At 36.0% G+C, this 14,724-nt stretch overlaps 2 pseudogenes; both read left to right on the top strand.

Annotated features, from left to right (window-relative positions):
- The first annotated feature begins 6,954 nt into the window (after window positions 1-6,954).
- On the top strand, window positions 6,955-7,052 carry LOC143620894 (U2 spliceosomal RNA; annotated as a pseudogene).
- A 5,995-nt stretch (window positions 7,053-13,047) lies between these two features.
- Window positions 13,048-14,488, top strand: LOC143619513 (zinc-finger homeodomain protein 11 pseudogene; annotated as a pseudogene).
- Window positions 14,489-14,724: the final 236 nt, after the last annotated feature.

The following is a 14,724-nucleotide window of genomic DNA, read 5'->3' as shown; positions in this document are numbered from 1 at the left end:
CGGTTGATTGAACGTTGGTATCCCAGAAGTGCAGCCAAGATAAGAAGCATCTGCTATAGGAGTTGGTCCACCATAGGCAATGGTTTGCATGGGGATTATGTCTCCTTCATGAACCTCTGAGAATCTTTGATGTTGCACCCCTGAGGATCCTTGATTCTAACATAAGGATCCTTGAGGTTGGGAGCTGAAGGATCCTTGGTGATACATCCTAGAGGACCCTGGTTGAAGAAACGAGGATCCTTGAGTTTGCTGACCCATGGATCCCTATTGAAAGATAGATGATCCTTGTTGAAGGATCGAGGATCCTTGAGTTTTCTGACCCATAGATCCTGGTTGAAGGATAGATGATCCTTGCTGGAAGATGGAGGATCCTTGAGTCTGTTGAGCCGCAGATCCTGGAGTAGTGAAATCCAGAATCCGTGGCATCAAAGGAGTCTCATCCTCCAGTGGCCTCTTTCTTTTCTTGAGATCTTCAATTTCACGAAGGATCTTTTGATTAGTCTTGTTCTGCTGCTCCATGTATGCTTTAACATGTGAAAACATAGCAGAAACATCAGTGTTAGAGTTAACCACCGATGTGGCAGCAGTGGTCTTTGAGCTCTGGAAGACTGGAATTTGTGTCTTGTTTCTAGCAACAGCAGCCCGTGATGCTCCCGTGATTGGAGGAGGCATCGGCGGCAAAGTTTTTGATGAGAGAGAACCCGAAGATGGCATGGTTGATGAAGCAGAGGTTGATTGAGAGGCCATTGATAGTAATATGGGTAAGAAAGGTTGAATATTGATAAGGTATTTTCTGGGTTATAACACCAATTGCCCCACGGTGGGCGCCAAATTGTTTTGGAAAAAAATCACTCAAGGATAATGTATCCAAATCTGTTATGTGAGGATTAGTGCTATGAGGATAATAATGGATATGTAAGAGAAATAATGATGAACACAAGGATTTGTTACGAGGAAAAGCCCTTGATTATGATAATCTTACTTCGGTCAAAAACTAGCAAGGTAATCTTTGGTCGAATTGCTTCGGCCAAGGATTAACAAGGTAATCTTTGGTCGAATGGTACGTGATTATAATAATCTCCGGCACAAAAACCCCGGGTGATGACAAATCGTTTATCACCACTTTATTACTCAAAAATCGGGTTACAATGGTGGAGATTATGATCAGTAATACAACAATATCTAAGTGTGTGTGTGTATTGTTGTTGTATTCGTAGTGGATTGTGTGTGTTTTTCCTAGCTGATCATAGCCTCTATATATACATGAAATACAATAAGTAAACTCCTATTTGTTAGCCACCAATCAAGTCATTCCTACCATTTCTTCATTGTAATTGTTTCCTTAATTATCCACGCGGTTTGTTGACTTGATTGCGAGATTATAGGTTGGAATTGGTAACTAGCCGTTATACCTGCCCAAAATATCAAGATAACAACGGAAAATCGTCAATAAATAATAAGTACCGAGGATCATTGATCATGACAGGATCTCCAACATATTTTAAGGATAATTGATCCATATTGTATGCCAGGATATCATATCCACAGTGTCAAATTTCCATGCACTAACAATACTGAATATCATATGCGCTCAGTTTCACAGCCCACTTGGCCATTCTACCTGATAATTCTGGCTTTCTAAGAACATTCTTAACAGGATAATTAGTTCTTAAAATAATAGTATGAGTCTCAACATAATGTCTTAATTTAGTAGAAGCCATAATAAGTGCAAGAATTAATTTTTCTAAATGAGAATACCTGGCTTCTGCATCCAAAAGACTTTTACTTATATAGTAAACGGGATTTTGTTCACCTTCATGATCCTTCACAAGGACAGCACTTACAGCAATACCTGAAACAGCTAGGTAGAGATATAAGGATTCTCCATCCACAAGCTTCATCAGAGCTAGTGCTGAGGATAAGTAATCCTTTAAGGCTTTGAGTGCAGCTTCATGCTTTTCCGTCCATTCGAACTTCTTATTCTTCCTAAGGATGTCGTAGAAATCCTTGCATTTCCCAGAGGATCTGGAAATGAATCTATTGAGCGCAACAATTCTTCCGGTCAGCCTCTGGACATCTTTAGCATTTGCAGGAGACTTTAAGTTGATGATGGATTCTATATGTTATGGGCTTGCTTCTATCCCTCTTTTGGTCACCATATATCCTATAAACTTTCCAGCCTTAACACCAAAATGGAATTTTGACGGATTCAGTTTCATGTTATATTGGTCGAGGATATTAAATGCTTCTTCAAGATCTCTGAGATGATCCTCAGCTCTCTTTGACTTCACCACCATGTCATCTATGTATACCTCCATAGTATTGCCTAACCGATCCATGAACATCATGTTGACTAATCTTTGATATGTTGCTCCTGCATTCTTAGTCCAAACGACATAGCAATATAACAGTATACGCCGGTAGGAGTCATGAATGCTGTATCCTCTTAATCGGATGGTTCCATCTGAATTTGTTGAAATCTAGAGGAAGCATCCATAAAGGTAAGCATTTCATGCCCTGCCGTTGCATCCACCATGGAGTTTATATGTGGTAATGGGAAAAGATCCTTGGGGCATGCCTTGTTTAAATCTGTAAAATCGACACACACCCTCCACTTTCCATTCTTTTTTGAAACAACAACCACATTAGCCAACCATCGAGGATATTTAACCTCTCTGATCATATCGGCCTTAAGAAGTTTTTCGACTTCTTCTTGTATGATCGTGTTCCACTCAGGAGCGAATTTTCTTCGCTTCTGATGGACGGGTTTAACAGATAAATCAAGGCCTAATTTATGAGTAATTACCTCCTTAGAAATACCTGTCATGTCTGAATGTTTAAAGGCAAAGGTAGATTTTCTTCGCCCTAAGAAGGATACTATATCCTCCTCGATCTTGCTGGGGATATTGGATCCTAGGAACACATTTACATCTGGATCCTCGGGATCCAAGGATACTTCTTTAATGTCTTTTTCCCGAGCTTCCAGAACGTCCCTAGGATGTTGCTGTGGTTGCTATGCTACATATTGCTTGGTTGTCGGCTTCATTGATGAAGAATAGTAGTTATTGGCCTCCACCTGATCACCGTCTATCCTTACTACTCCCCAAGGGGTAGGGAGTTTAATGCATTGATGGTAAGTAGAAGCCACCGCCTCCATCCCATGTAACCAAGGCCTGCCTAAAATAACATTGCAAAAAGATCCTTGTTGGAAGTATGAGGATCCTTGAGTTTGCTGACCCATGGATCCTTGTTGAAGGATAGATGATCCTGGCTGAAATAACGAGGATCCTTGAGTCTGTTGACCCATGGACCCCTATTGAAGGATAGATGATCCTTGCATGAACTGAGCCATGAATCCTGGACTGGTGAAATCCAGCATCCTAGACATCAGGGGGGTGTGATCCTCTGTCAGCCTCTTAGTCTTCTTTAGATCTTCTATCTCACGAAGGATCCTCTGGTTGGTCTTGTTCTGCTGCTCCATGTATGCTTTAACCTGCGAAAACAGAGATGAAACATCATTATTAGTATTAACCACCGGCGCAGCAGCAGCGGTTTTCGAGCTCTGGAAGACTGGTAGTTGCGTCTTGCTTCCAGCAGCAGCAAGCCGTGGTGCTCCCGTGATTGGCGGAGGCATTGGCGACAAAGTTCTTGATGAGAGAGGAACCGAAGACGACATGGTTGATGAAGCAGAGGTTGATTGAGAGGCCATTGATAGTGATATGGGTTTGAAAGGCTGAGAATTGATAGGAAATAATCTGGATTATAGCACCAATTGCCCCACGGTGGGCGCCAAATTGTTTTGGATAAAAGTCAGTAAAGGATAATGTATCCAAATCCGTAAAAGTGAGGTATAGTGCTATGCTAATAACAACGATTGTATGAATGAAAATGGAATGAACAACGTGATTCGTTGAGAGGAAAAACCCCTTGATCTTGTTTAGATCAAAGGAATAAAACCCTGGGTGATGACAACTCGTCGATCACCAATTTATTAATCACAAAAAAGGTTACAAGCTAGTGTTGGAGACTACGATCCATGTTATAATGAAATGCTAGTGTAGAGAGAATTATGAGTTCTGCTCTAAGTGTGTGTGAATACAAGTGTCTTCTAATCGATCATTATCTTGATGTTTATAAAGGAAATTACAAATAACTATAACTCCTAACTATCCGCCACTCTTCCATAAATCCTCTAACGTTCATTTGACCACGTGCTGGGAGCTTCCAGTAGCGAACTTTAAGGTAGACTAAGTCATAGAGTCGTTACTTTCTGTTGAATAATAATCTACACACATGAAACAATTGTTAATAATACCAACCTTTGAGGATCCTTGATCTTTGACATGGCTCTGGAACTCTTCAAGAGGATAACTGATCCAGACACATCTTCAAGGATAACATATCCTCAGTATTGAAAATATCAGTCCTAAAAGTATTGATTGGGAAGAATGGTCAGATGTCATCGATTTCTGGATCTGTAATTTACAGATCTCCGAGGATGGATTTTCAAGAATGCCTTGCGGTCGAATCTCATCAGAGTATGGTTGTTCAGAAGAAGAGGAGTAAGAAAGAGAGACGGTAGACATAGCCGAAATAAAGAAAATGAAAAATAAAATAAGAAAGAAAGGTTACATGAATAGAGGATGAGTTATGTGGGTATAAATGGGTTATGGATAATTACATATATAGGCGGCGGGAAACCATCAGTTACTTAATAATAATTATTGTTGACACACGTCTAATCATCTATCTTTTGCAGGAATTCAAATTTCAAAATAACGGCTGTATTACATTATCACCCGCCATTTTGGGGGCAATTGTTAGGGCATGAATTTTACATTGAGTATCCATTATTCTTAACTGTCTTATGGATAGATTATCCTTCAGATATATTACAGGCTTTGAAGGATCAGGGATCCTCGATACTATTTGCTTACTAATAATTGTATCTATATGGTGTTTTGTTTGATAGATATAATGGCTCCAAGACTTGGTCATCCTATTTTTGTGCTACTGGACGATTCCCGCACGTGGTCAAAGAGATGGAACGGCTAGTGGGAAGAGTGGCGTGATTATAGGAGATATAGTTAGTTGTTATTTTTATTTATAATGAGTTATGATCAACTAGGTTTTATCACCTGCTAACTCACATTCGTAGACATCAGCTGAGAACTCTCTGTAAACACACACACACACTTAGTATTCTTTGTATTCGTTGATCATAAACTCCATATTTGTAACCCGATTTTTTATATTAATAAATTGGCGATAAACAAGTTGTCATCACCCGGGGTTTTTTACCACTGATCTGATCAAGATCAAAGGTTTTTTCCTCGCAACAAATCACGGTATTCATCCTTATTTCATTCATATATTCATCATTGTCATTTTAGCACTAATCCTCACCAAACGAATTTGGTTACATTATCCTTAGTCGATTTTTGACCAAAAAAATACCTTACTTAAATAATTGCTCGATTTGGTGTTCTATGCTTACATGCTTATATGCTAATGTGTTACCGCTTTTGGTTGGTTGATTCATAAATCCGAGTATATTTGGCATCCCCTTATAGAAATGTGTCGTTAATGTATTCTTATTAAGGATTTCATATAGATTTCAGTCTATTTCGCATCCCCTTATAGAAATGTGTCGTTAATATATTTTTATTAACGATTTCATTATCTAAATTATTGTTATTATTTATTGTTTTGTATACAAGTTGTGGGATTTCCTATTATATAGTTAGTGTTCAAAACTATGAAATTGTTCACCAACCTTTGTGTTGACAAATTCTATTTTATGCAATGTTACAGGTTTGAATTTAGGTTGACTCGAGAACTTGAAGAAAACGTTATCAAGACTATTAGGGTATTAGCAAAATGAACAGTATATCATTTGTTATGATTTGAATTCGGTTATTGTTTGTACAAGTTATGTGACTTTTATGATTTTATAAATTTAAATGAGTTGCTTAAATATTGTTACTTTAAATAGTGTCTTGTGTGTTTTGGGCAATCCGTTGCACCCCGGCATGTTCCGCCGCCTTTGGTCGGGGTGTGACATGAAAGGCTAAAACTTTATAAATTTGAGGTATTTAATTGCTTTTGGAACATTTACATATATATATACATTTTCGACGGACTCTAGGCAGCATTGATGTACAATGCGTTTTGCTGTCTTTACGTTGCCTACTTGAATTGGTTAGCTGGTGCATTGCTAGGTATCCCCGACATGTTGATATAAGTGTGTGCTATTTGTTTATCATTTTCTGAGACTTTTATTTTTTATTGCCAGGTATAATCACCTAACAGTTCCACCGCTACACTTCATATCTTTATAGATTTCTTTCTTCTTAGATGATACGATAAGAGATAGATTTTTGGTTTTCATGAACATCGAATTTCTAAATCTATCTTTGTTACACCGATAATTGTTGTCGTTGGTCGTGTTAGTGTTGCCGGGTTCGAATTCGGAACCCTTGGTGAATTGTTGTAGGCTCTGTCACACCTATTGTTGTCGGGTTCCATTTTTGAACCCTAGGTGGCAATGGTGTGGTGGTGGTGGTGGATGTTGAGTGGGAGGTTGTGCCTGCTATTAAAGCCATAGTTTATGAGGCCGGTTGCCGCCTTTTTCAGTCGATCTACAATCAGTGTGTTCGATTTATGTATTCTAGTGGCAATGATGATTGGATTTGGCATTGTGGGTTTTCGATTTGGAACCCTTGGTGGCGCCGTTGGAAGTGGTGTGGTATAGAAGTTTGCAGATTCGCGTGTGTGTACGTTGGGGTTCTAGTATGATCCTTATCATTTTCAGGTTTTGATTCAAAACTTTGTGTGGCGTTGGGAGTCGTCATGGGTGTTGGCTGTTGTGTTTGCCGACTGTTGTTTATTGCTTACTGGCTCACGACTTCATGGCTTTATGTTTGTTTGATTGGTTTGGTTTCTATGTGGTCTATCGTTTCTATGTGGTCTATCTGTTCTTATCAGTTTAATATCTGATATGTGAGCCATCGGCTCACTCGATATTAATCTTATTTTTATAGTTACCCTATGGCCAGTTTGATTGCTACCATCTATGATGATCATGTATCTAAACCTACAATGATTAGCAACGATTTTTGCAGGGTTCTGATTCTGAATTGTCGGTAGCGGGAAGGTCGTGTCGGTTGTCTTTAATGTATATAATCTGTTTTTGAACTATTATAGCCCACATTTGTTCTTTTGAATCGATTGTAACCGATGACCCTTTGGTCGTTTTGGTCAATGACGGCTATGATGATCACGTATCTGAGCCTACGATGATTATCGTCGATCGTTGACGGGTTCCGATTCGAAATTGGGTAACCCATTGGGTTAGGCAATAAGTTAGGCCTTCGATTTTATTCTGCAAATTCTGTAAGCTTTTGAATGTCAATTTGTTTATGGTTTCTTCAATTTTGATGAGCTCTTTCGTGGTTAGTAGTTTAAGGCCTTTAAGGTTGGTACTTCATGGTTTCAGCTAATTTGAGTTTTTATATGTTCATACAAGGTTTTTGCAAATTTATGTTTTGTAAGATTAGCTCATGTTTCTTTATATTTTGATTTTAAGGTTAGTTCATGATTACAACATGTATTTGACCTTAAATCAAGGGATTCACAAATTTTGATTGTTTATTGGTTTTGCAAATCTGAGTTTCACTTATTGCAAGTTGTGACAAACTATAAAGTTGTAGATTTAATTTTTTTTTCTGGTTATGTTTAAATCGACCACCACTGTCCCCGCAACGTGGGGATTTCAAAAAAAATAAAATAATAGCTATACCTAAATTTGAATGAAAAGGATTATGGTGTTTATGGGTTTAGAAACATCACCTTTTATGTTAAAAAAAAGGAGAAATTCACTAACCTTATATACATAATTAAGTTTATGAATTGTCTTATGTATTCTTCTGTTGATTCTGAATTACTATGACCTGAATTAGAGCATTCTTAGTAGCTCCTTTAAAATCTTTGTCAGAGAAATTTCTAAAAATATTTAGAGGATTGTAAGTGGTTATGAGTGGAGAAGAAAGAAATTTTAAAGAGATGAGTAAATTTGAAAGAACACTGTTCATGTTTTATTTATTTTTTAATATATTTGAAAGTAGCTGTGAGTGAAAAAGAGAGAATAGATAATGATAAAAAGGTAAAAAATATTAATTAATTGTATATGAGAGAGAAAATGTAATATTTTTAGTGTAATTATAGAGATAAATATATAAAGCTGTTAGGAAAAGCTCATATGGATGTTAAATTAAAGAATATTTTAAAAGTAATAAAAAGTGAAACAACTATTATCAATTTGTAATTAGCTAAAAGGTTAAAAGATAAAATTGATTAGTCTGATGACAAGTTTATTTAAAGTGGAAGGCACCATGTTATAAGTTTTTCAGGCTATAATATAACATTTAAAACCATTATAACTTATGAATAAATGGTTGTTCAAAGTGAATTGAATAGTATTTGTGTCTCATGCACCATATATAATTTGTTAATTTGTATGGAAGTATGTGACATTCGTCAATTTCAGGTTAACTCCGTTAACTCAACTCCGTCAATTCAAAATTAAAGATCACTGAATCTATAACGCACACCTCATTACATTTAAACTAGGGTTTAAATGACGCTTGACACTTACTACATGTGTAGTCTTTCGGGAATTGAACCGAAACGCAAACGAGTTGACGCAAACCATTGGTGAATAAACGAAAAACGTCAAAACAATAATTATGTGATAATTATGTGTTAGACATATGTGTTACTTGATTTTATTATGTGTGATGCTAAACAAGAAACAAGAACTAAATTAATTAAGCTAGAAAAGTAACATTTGAAATTTGAGGGACTTAAGTGTAACATATTGTTATTAAATAATAATAAACCTAAACCCTAACTCTCTTTTTCTCTCCTCTGAAACCGACGGCAGCCCCCCCCCCCCTGTCTCCCTTGCGATCGGCTCACACACACACACATATTACTTGATTTTTTATCTTGTCTTTCACAATTGAAGCATCCTACACCCGTTTCTAGTCATCTTCTACCTTCCTCTTGCTTGCTTTGGTGTTTTTGAAGAACGCTAGAGAGAGTTTTCTGTGACGCGCATCACTTGGTGATTTATTTTTGGGAATTCTTCGCAAACAGTGAGTTTCACTTTCCCCTTTTAAATTCTTTAAACGCTTTTCACTTGGGAGAGATAACATACTCCGAAAACGCTTTTGAGATTTTGTTAGTAAATTATATATCACTTGTAAAGGCTAAGTGGCAAACGAAACAAATGAAGTCCTACACATCGAACCGTTTAGTATTGGAAAATAGCGAGTCACTGTTGAGTAGTACTACTGGGTTTGACAAACCCCACCCAACGCTAAACTCGACTGGAGGTCGAGTGGGTGTAATTTTGGCTAACACATTACCATGGTCTGGATGACCTGGTGGCAAGACACTTGATAAACAGTCAGCTTCGGTGTTGAACACTTAGTAATACTTGCTTTATAGGCTAGCTACCTATAGATATATAATTGATTTAACACTATCTGGTAACGCAAAACGCTGAACACTAAACGCTGAACGCAAAACGCTAAACGCTTTATTTTATATAAACTTGTGAACTCACCAACCTCGTGTTGACACTTTTAGTATGTTATTCTCAGGTAGCCGAGGCGGGCGCGCGGTATAGGATCATGCATTGTTTGAAACGCTTTTGTTTATGCAAACCGATTTTAAACTGTTATCATTGGGTTTTAAGTCGTCCTGCGTGACGCAACATTTATTTGATGGTTTTTACGCTTCCGCATTAATTACTCGTAAACGTTTTGTGGTTTGAAAACTTTGTTTTTATGGTTTGGTTATAACTAATGAATCCGATCCTGTTAGTTCACACCCTCTGACGGTAAAACTCCGTTAGTGAATTTTGAGGGTGTGACAAAGTATGATAACTTTTATAACTATAATATAAATTGAAATAAAGTAGTTAAGGGGTGTTTGAGTGAGCTTTTAAATTTATTTATTTTTTTTTGTTGAAAAGTAAAACCACTTTTAATAAGCTTCAATTTAAAGGGCTTTACCAAACACTTTTTACTTTCAAAAAAACAAATAAACAAGTTTAGAAGCTTATTGAAAATATATTAATTTAACATATATATTAAAAGTATACAAAATATACATAGACAATTGAGTATTTCAACGGGAACAAATGGTTCTTTAGGAGCCACGTATATTTAAATAATTAAATATAGTTAATGCAACTTGGTTCGATGTATTTGACTATTTGCACTTATTTCAATCAACATATAACTAAAAATCAAATTAATGATTTAATCAACTTTATTAGGGCTTTAATAAGTTTTTGAAAATATATATTTTCTTCTCTCTTTCTAATGACTAAATTTTTTATATTACAAGGTGTGACTCATAACCTCTTATTTTAGATCTTAATCACCCATCAAAGTGAGAACAACTTTATTTTTTCCTTTAAGTTTACTATAATTTTTTGAACGGCAAATTTCCTTTAATTTTTGTCATATGTAGGACATGAATCTAAGAACTCCCTCCCTTTCAAACTCAAGTGTTTATCTTTGCCAATTGATCATTATCTCATTGGTTTTTGGTTTAGGAAGAATGGATTTAAATCATCTCAATTATGAACTATTAACAAATAAAAGTCTCAACTAATGAGTTGACTATTGACGATCACACCTTTTAATACATTTGTTCCCAACGAGCAACTACTAAGAGAAGCTTCACATCGTTAGTCTCTAGTCACCGTAAAAACATTTTTGCTGGAAAACTCAACCTGAACACCACCACCGCTAACCATCACCACCTGAACACGACCATCGTCGTCGGAAACGCTCTGCATGTCAAAGATTTGCCTGATTCTCAATCGATTAGACCAACGAACAGTCGTTTGTTCTTGTCGACGGTGCTATAGTTCGTTGTCTAAGTGGTTAGGTGCTCATCGGATTTTCCCAAAACAACCGCTCATCACCATCACAAAGCTAGTGTAACCCTCTTCTTCTAATGCGGTTGACTCTGACGTTGGTTCTAGGGTTCCGACAACCTCAGTAATTTGGGCTTTTATCATAATAAGGTTTCTAAATGTCCGATATAAGGTTTGAAACAAAAAGGTTAATTAATCTGAGCAAAAGAGTTTTTTGGCCAAAGACGTTTTACCAACGATTAGAGACTAACAGAGTTAAGCTTCTAATAGTCGCGGCTTGTTGGGAACCAATATGTTAAAATATGGAACCATCAGTAGCTAACTCGTTAGTTGATACTGTTATTTACCAATAATCCATAGTTAAGATTATTTAAATCCAATTTTTCTTTAGTGATGTTAATATTTGTCTTCAACCAACATATTTTTTTCTTCATATAATTAATTTCATTAACTTTTCTTTTTTAAATGGCTAAAATTTTACACACTAAAGCATTTGAACTCATAACCTCCTATTTCATATCTTAACCACCTTTACTAACAAAGATATATATATAGTATACATTCAAGAAAATTGTAGAAACCACAAACAAAGAGCTAGAAAGTAACAACTAATTCATGGTTTAAAAGAAATAAACAAGATTACCCTATTCTTAACCCCGTAAATTGAAAGTCATCTTGATGTCTTCCAATTTTTAATTCTGATTTTAAAAGATGCCTATTGAATAATTTATCATTTCTCATTTACAAATAGGCCGCAATGATGCCAAGACTATCACATGTATCATTCCTGATTAATTAAACCCTATTCACTAAACACCATTTAGACTTACTTTTAATTTTTATTTTTATTTTTTCAATGTTAATAATATTGATAATCTAACTGACATCATCCACTAACTTACTGATAATTTAATTGACATAATCCATTATGTTACATGGAAGGTTAACTTTGTCTTATGAATGATAAGGTAATGTGGTGAGTGACGCAAGGTAGGGGCATGGAGGCATTCATGCCAGCTGGCTGGGCGTGGAACACCGCCATAGATGGGCATGAAAGTGCGCTCCGGTAAAATTCATTGCTTGCATAGAGACAATGCTATTCCATTTTCTTCTCATTTCCTTTCCCTCCCCTCTTTAAATGAGACTCGGAAACACAACGTTAAAGAAATAAAAGGAGGGGAGAGAAGAGAAAATGATGAGTAAAATAAAAGATTTTATATCTTTCCAAATTGAAAAGATTAGGAAGGAAAATTTTCTTTTCCTTGTCTTTCTTTTCTTAAATGAACTCGGGAACACAGCGTATATCTGAATTTTTTAATTAAATATAACCAATCGCTTATATTCATCTTATTTCATAAGCTACATTTCACTCAATTGCACTGACTTTTCGCAATTCACTCTACCACAACAGATGGCCTACTACCTATTTTGATCCCTTTTCAATTATTACTTAATAATATAACCAATCACTAATATTCACCTTACTTCACAACTACATTTCACTCAATCACACATGGGTGGCTTTGGTGTGAAATGTGAAACCATAACATTCACAAATGACGTATATGAAGTGCCACTATTTTTTTTTTTTGCAATTTAGTAAAAGAGTGATAGGGTGAGAAACTTAAAATCGCATATTATGATCAATGGTTGTAGTTTAATATGTAGCAACAATAAAGGGTGTGCATAGTTCGGTTCGGTTTGGTTATTAGCCTTAACCAAATTAATCAATCGATTTTCAGTTAACCTGTTTGATTGGTTTATTCAATTAATTTTTCAGTTTTTAGTTCGGTTTAGTTAATAACTAAAATCAATTTTGGCTAAATCTTTTACTTAAAAATACATTAAAATGGGTTCATAAGTAATGAAATACATAAAATAAAGGTATAAAATGAACACACATATTGATATAATAATTTTCTTCTATATAAAGGTACTACATATAAAAAATAAATTTTCAATTGAATATCTCGTCAAACTTTACATTAATAAAAAAATAAACACAAAATGAATGTAAGGACAGTCTTTTAATCTTGTTCAAATAAAGATTTGAAAATATCTTTAGCAATTACAATTAGTATTTAATAAACCACACAAATAACATTAAAAATGATTTACCTTCAGATATACTTTTGTTTCTTTAAAAATAAAGTTAAACCAAGTACCATCTATTATTTGAGTGGAAGGCATGAATGTCCACATGGTGTATTATTAGATGATGTATAAATTCCCCACACCCCTCAAAATCCAATATGCTTTTCATTTTGAGCATGCAATTATCTTCTTATCTCCATTTCTCACAAATCATCAAAATCCCATTTTACCTAAACCCTAATAATTGACTTTTTCTAATCACCATTTGAGCTTAAACATAAGATCAAAAGTTCAAAACCCTTTGAAATTTTGAGATTCTTTGTGTTTGAAGCTAAACATCAAACTATGAACCTAAAACACCCCACCACCAACATCTCACACCATGAAAGTGAAACCCCACCCCATTCCCCATCAACCAACCTAATATCCTTCCCAAATGGGAAACCATACCACCAGCTACCGTCGCACATGAATGCGACGGTGGCATATAGAGAATGCCTCAAGAACCATGCCGCACACATAGGGGGCCACGCCTTGGACGGTTGCGGTGAGTACATGCCGGTTCCCACAGAACCGTCATCGTATAAATGCGCCGCATGCGGCTGCCACCGCAACTTTCACCGCCGGGAACCAATCGCCACCCGGTCCCACTTCATCGACTTCCACCACCCTCGCCAAGCCTCCACATCCACCTCCCCATCGCCACCAATATCACCATCTCCTCAACCAACAAACTACCAATATCCCAGACTACTTCTCTCACTCAAAACCGCGTCAGATCATCAAAACCACACGGTGGCAACGCCTGAGCCCGTGGCGATGAAGATCGGTAGCAGGAAGCGGTTTCGAACAAAGTTCTCCCAGAATCAGAAAGACAAGATGTGTTCTTTTGCTGAGAAGGTAGGGTGGAAGATGAGTAGGTGTGATGATAAGATGGTTGCTGATTTCTGCAATGAGATTGGAATAAGAAGAGGAGTTTTTAAAGTTTGGATGCATAATAATAAAAACACTTTAGCCAAAAGAGAAAACGACACAACTGCGGCCGCTGCTACAGCTACCGCTACCACGGTCGTTGCAACAACCTTAGTACGTAGTAATGATAGTTCTCATCAAGATCATGATGGGTCATCTTCTTCATCTTAACTTAATTTGTAGTTTGTAATAATAATACCATACGTACCCATTTTATGGTTAATTGAATAAACATACGTTATTTATTGATTCAAATTTTATTTTTTCCAAATTACTAGTTATTATGATTAATTTGTTTATTATGTGTTATATTGAATGATTGATGGACCCTAGTATTTTCTGAGTAGTAATGAACACAACAAACTTGTCTGACAAAGAAATGAATTGCTATGAAACAAACAAGGGTAGTTGGCATTTAGAGCACTTTTGAGATTAACCCTAACATCTTTTCTTGCACTCATCTAATAATTGTTTTTTTAATTAAACTAAATTAAATACTTAAATATTCTATATTTGGAAAGTTGTTTAGGTCATGGTTATCTTAAGATCAACACCAAATTCAATTCCAGTTTTGCCCTTGCTAGAATCTAGTTATGGTTGGTCATCATGTATATACTTGTACTCTTTAAATATTTAAATGCATTCAAATGTTATGTATTTGACTTCTTAACTGAATCACGTAATAAGAAAATTTATAACTG

The sequence above is a fragment of the Bidens hawaiensis genome, unplaced genomic scaffold (genome assembly GCF_021521415.1).
Source record: "Bidens hawaiensis isolate Kalapana, Puna unplaced genomic scaffold, B.hawaiensis_p1.1 tig00000296_1, whole genome shotgun sequence".
NCBI lineage: Eukaryota > Viridiplantae > Streptophyta > Magnoliopsida > Asterales > Asteraceae > Bidens > Bidens hawaiensis.
Note: the sequence above shows the minus strand (reverse complement) of the source record. Positions and strands in the feature narration are given on the sequence as shown.